At 45.0% G+C, this 7,758-nt stretch overlaps 1 pseudogene; it reads right to left on the bottom strand.

The window, feature by feature from the left end:
* Nucleotides 1-590: 590 nt before the first annotated feature.
* LOC139019468 (splicing factor U2AF 35 kDa subunit pseudogene) lies at nt 591-1,322 on the bottom strand (annotated as a pseudogene).
* Between the last annotated feature and the right edge of the window lie 6,436 nt (nt 1,323-7,758).

The raw sequence follows: 7,758 nt of genomic DNA, 5'->3' as shown, positions 1-7,758 counted from the left end.
TTTTTATTGTTTCTACATTCTGTGTAACCACTTGTACTACTGTAAGATTTAGTATGCAAACTAATGAGTAGGTTATTTTCACCACTTCACCACTGGGGTTTAGCCTAGCTCCTCGAGCTTCCATTCTTGAGCCATATCTATTCTTTTTGTATCTTTTTTTGTTTTGTTTTTGTTTTTGTTTTGCTGTCATTTTCTTCTACTCCCTCATTCATTAACTCATTCTACTGGTATTTATTGAGCATCTATTAATGTTCCAGGCACTGTATTAGATACTAGGTATAGATACTTTCCTACCTACATGGAATATATAGCCCAGTGGGCAGTACAGAAGAGGAGAACTAACATAAATATATAACTTACTAATGTGCTGTGAAGAAAATGCATACGGTGCAGTGAAAGAGAGTAATGAGAGGTGTGGGGTGTTCGGCAAATGGTTTCTAGTGCTTGGCATGACCAACGCCATCTAAAGAAGCAAGTTGTTCTCAGTTGTTGGAGTCCAACGACTTTTTTATTTTTTAAATGATTTTTTTTTTTAATTCCCATTATGAACTGGTTTGCTCAAGCAACTACAACACTTGCTAGCAGACACACGGTAAAAATGGCCTGGCTCAGAATCGCCCAGATCTCTCACGATCTCTTGACGTCCTGTCACGCTCCCGTCCCCCACCGCCTCCACCACCGCCTCCGCCACGACCACGGTCTCTAGACCCAGAGCGACGCTCCCTGGACCGGGACCTCAATCGATGCTTCTTGCGCCGGCGCCCATACAGCTCCCGCCGCAGCTCTCTGGAAATGGGCTTCAGATGCATGAAGTTGCAGAAGCCGCCTCGTGTACACTCTCCCATTTCATATTGGCGGCAACAGGCTTCCCGGAAGTCGGTCACGGGGGAAAGCTCGGCGTAGATGGGCTGCCAGTTGAACCAGCGATTGTTCAAATCCATCACAGCTTTCTCCGCATCTTCTTCACGGCGAAACTTCACATACACGTTTCCAACGAGGTGATCTCCGAGGTTATCACAGACATTCATCTCCTGCACCTCGCCGTACTTCTCCTCCATTTCTGTGAAAACCTCCTCAAAAAACTCATCATAGTACTCCTGCACCTCGACATCACTCACAGCACAGCCCAAACCATCAGCAGACTGGGAAGAGTTTTGAGGGTTACGGTAAATGTTCAAGAGGGCAATGGTCTGGCTAAAGGTGGGTTTATTGTGCAACCGAGAGCATCTGTCTCCATGACGACATGCTCCAATTTTGAAATAAAATGAACAGTTGACTTTGTCCTTCTCGGTGCCGAAAATGGAGGCCAAATACTCCGCCATTTCCTGTAAGCCGGGCCAGTTGTTGGGGTCCTGCCCCAGTAGGTCCAGGGGTTCCCAAAGGTGTGGACGGAGTCCACGAAGAAGAAAAGACACGGAGACAGCGTTCAGTTGATCAGCAGCCTAGCCAGGTTCTGGTTCTGTTCTTTATTCTCCTATTACATCTGTATTTATACCAGTTGATTTTAATCCTATCCATTCTATTCCAAAGGTTAGGGCATTTGTTAGCTTAAGCACGATTGTTCGTAGTTAAAGTGATTAACTACCTGCCTGGCACTTAGTTAAGGGGTTTTACTGATTTATTCCCTTCCTTAGTCCTGTTAATCCCTAACTCCAGGGGAAAATCCCCACCTGGGGAAACAACCTTTCTCGGAGAGGTGACCTTAGTTAAAACACATAGCGCTAAGAAGGGGAGCAAACATATTAAGAACAGTATGCCATATATGCCAGGTCCCTTGAAACATATGCTGTGCAGATGTTTCTTCCCTGCAGCGACTGTGTCAAGCAGCAAGGATGGACCAGCTTCTGGCACTCAGTGACTTCCAGTTCACCCCGGAAGGGGCATGCAGGAGGCAGCCAATCAGTGATTCTCTCTCATCACTGATGCTTCTAATCTTCTCTTCCTCTCCCTTCCTCTCTCTGAAATCAATGCATACCCTCTACTGGGTATCAATCCACAACCCAGGACTTCCTGGGAATTGAACAATGACCTCCTGGTTCATGGGTTGATACTCAACCACTGAGCCACACCAGCTGGGCAATAAAACATATTTCTGAAAAAAAGACTCTGATGTGGATAAGAAAAAAAGAATAATTTACTGATGTTGAGATGGATCTGTCAGCTAATATAGGCCACACTGGGAAGTTTTTATCCTTAAAATATCAAAGTGTTTTTAACAGCAAAATAGTCTGATCCAAGTTAATTTTTTATTTATTTATTTATTTTTTGATTAGTTAAATCTTTATTGTTCAGATTATTACATTTGTTCCTCTTTTTTACCCCATAGCTCCCCTCCACCCAGTTCCCACCCCACGCTCCTCCCTCACTCCCCACCCACAGTCCTCATCCATAGGTGCACAATTTTTGTCCAGTCTCTTCCCACATTCCCCTCACCCCTTTCCCGCCCCCAAGAATAGTCAGTCCACTCCCTTTCTATGCCCCTGATTCTATTATAATCACCAGGTCATTCTGCTCATCAGATTATTCACTTGATTTTCAGATTCACTTGTTGATAGATGGTATCTGTTGTTCATAATTTGTATCTTTACCTTTTTCTTCTTCTTCCTCTTCTTAAAGGATACCTTTCAGCATTTCATATAATACTGGTTTGGTGGTGATGAACTCCTTTAGCTTTTTCTTATCTGTGAAGCTCTTTATCTGACCTTCACTTCTGAATGATAGCTTTGCTGGATAAAGTAATCTTGGTTGTAGGTTCATTTCTTGCCACTCCCTTCTGGCCTGAAAAGTTTCTGTTGAGAAATCAGCTGACAATCATATGGGTACTCCCTTGTAGGTAACTAAGTTTTTTTCTCTTGCTGCTTTTAAGATTCTCTCTTTGTCTTTTGCTCTTGGCATTTTAATTATGATGTGTCTTGGTGTGGTCCTCTTTGGATTCCTTTTGTTTGGGGTTCTCTGCGCTTCCTGGACATGTAAGTCTATTTCTTTCACCAGGTAGGGGAAGTTTTCTGTCATTATTTCTTCAAATAGGTTTTCAATATCTTGCTCTCGCTCTTCTTCTGGCACCCCTATAATTCGTATGTTGGTACGCTTGAAGCTGTCCCAGAGGCTCCTTACACTATCTTCGTATTTTTGGATTCTTTTTTCATTTTGCTTTTCCGGTTGGGTGTTTTTTGCTTCTTCATATTTCAAATCTTTGAGTTGATTCTTGCGATCCTCTAGTCTGCTGTTGGGAGTCTGTATAATATTCTTTATTTCAGTCAGTGTATGCTTAATTTCTAGTTGGTCCTTTATCACAACCTCGAGGGTCTCATTAGATTTCTTGTAGGTCTCATTAAGTTTATCGGCAGTTTCTAGAAAATTCTTGAAAAACCTTAAAAGTGTGGTTTTGAACTCTATATCCAGTAGTTTTCTTTTCTCCATTTCTGTCATTTGTGTCCTTTTTTCTTTGTCTCTGCATTTTTTATGCTTCCTTGTGTTGATGGCAGCATAGGTAAACACCGGAGTTTGCTGCCTCGAACAACCACTTCAAAAATACAACTAAAAGACGGAACGGACATCATCCAGAACCACAGGAAGGCTGGATGAGTGGAAATTCTACAACTAGAAGGAAAGAGAAAAGCATACCGAGGCTCAGAGGAGGCGCAGTGCGGAAGTAAAATACTAAGGTACAGAGGCGCACATGTGTACATCTTGCTGGTCTGATGGGAGTCCTATGGCATATGGGTAGCTGCCGGACCTTGCGTTTTGGCAATAGTCAGGCATGCCCAGAGGTTCTAGGATTCAGGTGGCTAAAATAGAGACCCCAAAGTGATGCAAAAGAGACACGTACAAGGTGGAGGAAATGGCAGCATCCTGGCGCACATGTTTAAAAAGAAATTCTAAATGCCAGTGAGTTTAGCACATGAATACTGACACACCAATAAGAAAAAATCTGTTTGTCTCCATGAACACAGGCAAAAAATAATAACCACCTGTGTTTCCAGAGAAGCCAGGCTCCTTTGGCATTTATCAGGCTTAGGCGGGGGAATGCCTTTCCTTTATCTGGACTTTCGGAATGCTGCTGGGGATGAGAGTTTTAAATGTGAAGGGATATGCAACTCCTATTTGATCTCCGACTTTGATATTGAAAAGTAAAAATGTTAGGGTTCCTTTTCCACATCGAAATGTCTCACCACATGAGGTGTATCCGAGCATCAAAGGGTCTGAGGAAAGAAGGTGGAGATCACCCAAACGGAAGGGGTCCGTGAAGACACTCACGTCAGAGGACTCAGTGTGCGGGTCTGCCAGCTTAGCTGCCTCTGATGAATTTTTTGAGAAAAGAACCCAGCCCTCCAGCCTATTTCAGAAACCCGTGGGTAAGAGGCTCGTTAGCGCTGCGCTATGTTTCTGGTGTGTTTTAAATAAGCCAGGATTCTACGTGCTGTGTGCACAGCGCTTTCAAAAACACAGAGAAGATTTGTGTCTGCCTTAAGAGGCTAAGGTACAGGTAATTTGTCAGAAGACCTGCTTCCTAGAGAAAGGATGCGTGCAAATGGCACGAAGGGGAGTGAGATTGGAGGGCTTTACCCAAGCCAGGCAGCACATTATCTGACATAGAAGCTATTCCATTCCCAGCAGTAGGTATAACAACAGAAAAAGGAGCCCAACATGTAATTACTGGGGAAAAAGGAAAGAAGAAGAATCATAATTTCTGAAAAAAAGCAGCCTTTTGGTAGAAATTCTGGAGTATTCTACTAGACTTCCTCACTTAAATCGTATTACTTAAAGAAATACTCTGGCGCCTGGCCTGTGGAGCTCGAGGGTTGAGCATCGACCCATGAACCAGGAGGTCGCTGGTTGGGGCGCATGCCCAGGTTGCAGGCTCAATCCCTCAGCTCTCCAGTGGGGGGGAGGGGGGTGCGGGAGAGGACCAAGTGTTGTTTCTCATCGATTGTTTTTCTCTCTCTATCCCTTTCTCTTCCGCTCTCTCTAAAATCAATAAAAATGTTGTTTCTAAAGAAAGAAATACTCTGGCAATTTTCACTAAAGCTTTAGAAGATATGCAAAGGCACCAGTGTGTGAACATGGGAAGATTCTGCTGCCAACAATATTTGTGTTGTTTTGTTACCTAGCCTCTCTGCTGCAAGGACCTCGGTTGTTTTGCAAGAACCTTTGTTGAACTGTTTTGGGAACAGACTGACCTGCCAGCTACAATTAACAACCGCAAACGGTTGTAAACCACGTACAGTCCTCTCCGCAGGTTCCAAACTCCAAGCATAAAGAAAAGACAGCCCCTTCGCCTTCATTGGCAAAGGCAGTGCTGTGGACAAGGCACTTTTACCCAGGAACCAGACCATCTCGTCTTGCCAGTGGGATGCCTGGCGGGGTGTTGACCCTCTCGGAGCCACACCTTCCATTTCTACAAAGGGAAGGAGTTGGAATAAATGAGCTCTAACCTCACTGCTTTCTGTTCTAATGTGGAGTCTCTGAGTCACAGTAATGGACTGGAAGCTTCACGCTGAGAAGCCAAAGATCATAGAAAGCGCCGCTGAGGAAGGTCATGGGAAACATGGGCAGATTTGGAGGCTTTGTCTGTGTCTCCCTGGATGGGAGCGCCACCTGCGGAGGCTCCCGGTTGCCATGCTGAGCTTCCACCTGCAGACCTAACCTCTTACACCCTCGGAGCTCCAGCCAACGCGAAGGGAGCCTGTGTGCGCACGTCAAAGCTGGAGCAACGGTGCTGCAGAAACCCCAGCCTGGGGCCAAAAGGAAAATCGTGGCTTTCATTTGAAACCTGCCTTCTGAGCAGACTAAATTTGTGTTTAGGGGGAATAAAATGCCCCGGTTTTATCGCCTGCCTGAAAATGCTTACATTTCACCTCCTAGGCAAAAATAGAATGAGAAAGCATGATTTTAGTGAATTAACTCTCTCAAAAGAATGGTCTCAAAGGACAAAAGAATTTCTCTTGGTCTCCCAGTGTTTCTGGTTTCACGGTGTGGCTTGTCTCGTTTTGTTGATGGTGGAAAACAGGCTCTTCCAGGGGATCCCTAGGAAAGAATCCTGAGGCTCCATCCAGGGGAGATTTGTTCAGGAAGTCTGGCCGCCGCCCCCCTGGGTTTCCAGCATCCCATCTACCTCCATCCCGCCATGGGAACTGTCCAGCCACGTCTTCAGCAGGGCCAGAATGAAAGTCAATGTCCAGAGTGTTGGCTTCATAGCCCTTTGGAGCCCGGGTGGCCTTCTGCGGGCCCCAGGCAGCCACCAGGCCTGCATGGTCATGTGTTGCCAGGTGAGAGAAAATGTGCAAACACATGGGGCAGGTGCAGGTGAGTGAGAGAGAGAGAGACCTCTTTGCTTCTTGTATTGTAACCAGGAGTTTTTTTTTTTTTTCAAAATAACCAAGAATCTTCTCAAGTATTTGTGGGCTTGCATTGGGTCCACCCCCCAGCCAATGACCTTTTCCCCAGGTTAGACTGACAGTGTTCTATGCTGAAGTACCTCCCCCTGCACCATTTTTACTTCATTACCCATGTGCTTATATCCTCCCTGCTACATACACACAAACACACACATACACATACACACACACACACACACACACACACAATCCTTTACCAGAGTGGGGAGGGGATGGGGAACAAGGAGGGGTATTAATCCCCTTGGAGAGACCCTGGGTGCGATTCCTTGGGTGTGAAGCAAACAGGCTGGGTGTCCCCAGCTGACCATGCTTAACAATTTCTGACTTCCCTTGCTTTCTTCCTTTTCATAACTAGCTGACCACGGTAACAATTTCATGATAATAATCTGGAATGCAATGCAACAGAAGAGGGTGTGGAACAGTTTTTAAATCATTGTTGTGTTTGTTTTCACCAAGTGGCATTTACAGAATTAGTAGCACCCCGGCCCAGAGCTTTGCAAACCTCAGTCAAGAAATCATTTCAATTGCCTTTTCCGTTTTTGATAAAAATTAATTTGATGATGAGCCAGATATCATCAGCATGCGAGATGCTCAGTATATAGAATATAATATGAGAAGCCAAAGCAGAAAAGTAATAGCTTTTCAGAGTTTTCTGGCGTAGGATGCAATGTTTAAACTGATAGTGGGAAATAAAGAACATATATCATGGAATACGGTTATGCTAAAAGGTGTTTCTAGTTTATCTGAATATCTAAAAGAGGCTATTTTCTATCCACTGCCTTTTCAATGCCCCAAATGGCTTCCTTTGAGTGCAGCAACAATAACAACTACCATTTGAAAAGTGAAAGTTCATGGTGGGGGGTGGGGAGATTGGGGCAGGCTAAATAGCCGTATTAGGCAGTGAACAAAGAAAAGTTGAATTTATTTAAGGAAAATGGGATGAGAGATGGGGATATCCAAAAGGAAGGGCTACACAGCACTGAGCCAAAGGGTTTGGGGTCCATGATGGCAGAAAAAATATACTTAGGACAGTGAAACAAGGGAGGGCATAGAAGAAGCAACAGGAAAGCCCAGGCTGGGCTGCTTTGGCTCAAAGGGGGCCTTGGAGACACGTTCAGGGACTTATCCTGGATGAGCTGCCGCTGCCCATTGCTCCTCTGGTTGAAAGTCTCATGGGGTCTCTTAGAGGTTGGGGATATGTTCATGTTGGGGGAAGGACAGGGGCATGATCCTTGGAGGGAGAGCGTGCACTGGGTCCTTTGTCCTGAGCGTATTTATCTCTTTTTTGCAGGTGGAAATCTTAGGGGAGGACTCAGGGAGGGTCTTAATAGAATATTCATCAGCTTTCCAGGTGTGCTCT

Source organism: Myotis yumanensis, unplaced genomic scaffold (genome assembly GCF_028538775.1).
Source record: "Myotis yumanensis isolate MYYU_CA2020_CCGP unplaced genomic scaffold, mMyoYum1.0.hap1 SCAF_11, whole genome shotgun sequence".
In the NCBI taxonomy this organism is placed as follows: domain Eukaryota; kingdom Metazoa; phylum Chordata; class Mammalia; order Chiroptera; family Vespertilionidae; genus Myotis; species Myotis yumanensis.
The sequence above is the reverse complement of the archived record's forward strand: the minus strand, read 5'-3'. Positions and strand labels throughout refer to the sequence as shown.